This window comes from Triturus cristatus, chromosome 2_1, assembly GCF_964204655.1.
Source record: "Triturus cristatus chromosome 2_1, aTriCri1.1, whole genome shotgun sequence".
In the NCBI taxonomy this organism is placed as follows: domain Eukaryota; kingdom Metazoa; phylum Chordata; class Amphibia; order Caudata; family Salamandridae; genus Triturus; species Triturus cristatus.
Window position 1 is genome coordinate 564,279,209 of NC_140581.1, and position 3,548 is coordinate 564,282,756.

Consider the following 3,548-nt stretch of genomic DNA (forward strand, 5'->3'; position numbering starts at 1 on the left):
AGCCTGACTCATTTAATAAAAGCATAAGCAAAGACTGGCTACTAATGCTACTAAAACTTCACAACATGACCGGTTTTAAAACAAGTATATGTCAGCAAATACACGATGTTACCAAATGCTTCTCTCACAATCCTTACCCAAATGCACACAGACTCAGTGTGATTTTAGACAAGCAACACTATCCTAGGAGTTTACCAAAACTCATTCACTACTCTGGAAGAGTTAATGATACTGCACACAATCTACATTTTTAAGTACACCACGTCAGTGTCAAAGCATGACTCATTTAATCAACGCATAAGCAAAGACTGGATTCTAATCCTACTAAAACTTCACAACATGACAGGTTTTAAAACAGTTATCTGTCAGCAAATACATGATGTTACCAAATGCTTCTCTCACAGTGATCCCAAATACACACTAACTCACAGTGTGATTCTAGACAAGCACCACTATCCCCATGAGTTTACCAAAACTCATTCACTGCAGTGCAAGTGGTAAGGGAACTGCACACAATCTGCATATTTCACAACTGCAATTTACTGTCAATGCCTGACTCATATAATGAAAGCATAAGCCATAACTGGCTTCTAATGCTACTAAAACTTGACAACATGACATGTTTTACAACACTTATCTGTCAGCAAATACACGATGTTACCAAACACTTCTCTCACTGATGAGATATATGAATCCGCAGGTTGCGGTCAAGCAATCCAGAAGCATCTGAGGTAGCATAGACCCTTGAGTCCCGTGGGGTTAGGTATGCTGTAAGTGAGCAACCCTTACGGTGCTGACAGATATCACACTGGTCAGCATAAGCAAAGCAGAGAGGCTAGTCGACCCTAGCCCTGAAGAAGTTGCCGCCAATCCATACAGGCAACGAAACATGTCGGTTTTTAAGGGGACAGCCACACAGCATTGAATAAAAAGTCTCATTTAGCTAGTGTGGGGCTGCCCGGTTTTAACTGGGAGTATTTTGGGTCCTGATCAGACTCATTCTCCCTAGTCTTAGGGTCGACACCCACTCCTTTTCTTTTGCACATAGACACAGTTTAGATTATTAGTTTATTTCACAGTAGGTACTAGAGAAGACGCTAGACCTGTTGTGTCACTTTTCAGTTTTCACTGGGGATGGCAGTTACCGATGATGAGAAGGTGAGGTAATGGACGAGTACCTGTCCGCTTACACCTCGTGGGGGTTACGTCCGTGAGGTATTGCCGCCCTCATTTTTTCTGCACTTTTCCTTTGTGGCGGTGAAACGGACATCAATCTCTGATGGTGCGGTGGATTGCGAGACTGCTGTTTCCTTCTCTTTTCCGCCTTCACCCTTTTCTCTCCACACATGGTGGTGGGGGAACACATAGGTTTCCAGGGGAACTTTCTGTCAAATTCACCTAGTTCACAGGCATTTGTATAGCCCGAGACAATAGAACCCTGTAGTATCTGATTTTTAGTAAAAATGGCTAATAGGTAACAAACTGTACAATAGCCCATACGTTGAGTAAAAAATATTGATTGTTCTCCGGGCTTAAAAATTAAAAAATAAGATTGGTATACGAGGCAGGTCCTTTGTTGTGTATATTCTAATGCTATTAAACCTTGACAACATGACAAGTTTTAAAACAGTTTTCTGTCAGCAAATACACAATGTTACCAAACGCTTCTTTAACAGTGGTTCCTAAATGCACAAAGACTCACAGTGTGATTCTAGACAAGCACCAGTATCCCTAGGAGTTTACCAAAACTCATTCACTGCACTGGAAGTGATAAGGGAACTGCACACAATCTACATATTTCACGACTGCTCTTTATTGTCAATGCCTGACTCATTTAATCAACACATAAGCAAAGACTGGCTTCTAATGCTACTAAAACTTGACAACATGACAAGTTTTAAAACAGTTTTCTGTCAGCAAATACACAATGTTACCAAACGCTTCTTTCACAGTGGTTCCCAAATGCACACAGACTCACAGTGTGATTCTAGACAAGCATCAGTATCCCTAGGAGTTTACCAAAACTCATTCACTACTCTGGAAGTGATAAGGGAACTGCACACAATCTACATATTTCACGACTGCTCTTTAGTGTCAATGCCTGACTCATTTAATCAACACATAAGCAAAGACTGGCTTCTAATGCTACTAAAACTTGACAACATGACAGGTTTTAAAACAGTTTTCTCTCAGCAAATACTCGATGTTACCAAACGCTTCTCTCACAGTGGTTCCCAATGCACACAGACTCACAGTGTGATTCTAGACAAGCACCAGTATTCCTAGGAGTTTACCAAAATTCATTCACTACAGTGGAAGTGATAAGGGAACTGCACACAATCTACATATTTCACGACTGCACTTTAGTGTCAATGCCTGACTCATTTAATCAACACATAAGCAAAGACTGGCTTCTAATGCTACTAAAACTTGACAACATGACAAGTTTTAAAACAGTTTTCTGTCAGCAAATACACAATGTTACCAAACGCTTCTTTCACAGTGGTTCCCAAATGCACAAAGACTCACAGTGTGATTCTAGACAAGCACCACTATCCCTAGGAGTTTACCAAAACTCATTCACTACAGTGCAAGTGGTAAGGGAACTGCACACAATCTACATATTTCACAACTGCAATTTACTGTCAATGCCTGACTCATATAATGAAAGCATAAGCCATAACTGTCTTCTAATGCTACTAAAACTTGACAACATGACAGGTTTTAAAACAGTTATCTGTCAGCAAATACACAATGTTACCAAATGCTTCTTTCACAATCCTTACCCAAATGCACACAGACTCACAGTGTGATTTTAGACAAGCAACACTATCCTAGGAGTTTACCAAAACTCATTCACTAGTCTGGAAGAGTTAATGGTACTGCACACAATCTACATATTTAAGTACAGCACATCAGTGTCAAAGCATGACTCATTTAATCAACATATAAGCAAAGACTGGATTCTAATGCTACTAAAACTTCACAACATGACAGATTGTAAAACAGTTATCTGTCAGCAAATACATGATGTTACCAAATGATTCTCTCACACTGGTCCCAAATACACACTAACTCACAGTGTGATTCTAGACAAGCACCACTATCCCTATGAGTTTACCAAAACTCATTCACTACAGTGCAAGTGGTAAGGGAACTGCACACAATCTACATATTTCACGACTGCAATTTACTGTCAATGCCTCACTCATTTAATGAAAGCATAAGCCATAACTGTCTTCTAATGCTACTAAAACTTGACAACCTGACTGGTTTTAAAACAGTTATCTGTCAGCAAATACACGATATTACCAAATGCTTCTCTCACAGTGGTTCCCAAATGCACACAGACTCACTGTGTGATTCTAGACAAACAACACTATCCCTTGCACTATATCAAAACACATTTCTTCATCTAGAAGTAGTACTACATTTTAGTATAGAAACATAACATAACTCATTTCGCAAATTCATAAACAATGACTGGTTTCTAATTCTACCAAAATATAAAAACTGCACAGTTATCTGTCTACAAACACATGAAAAAC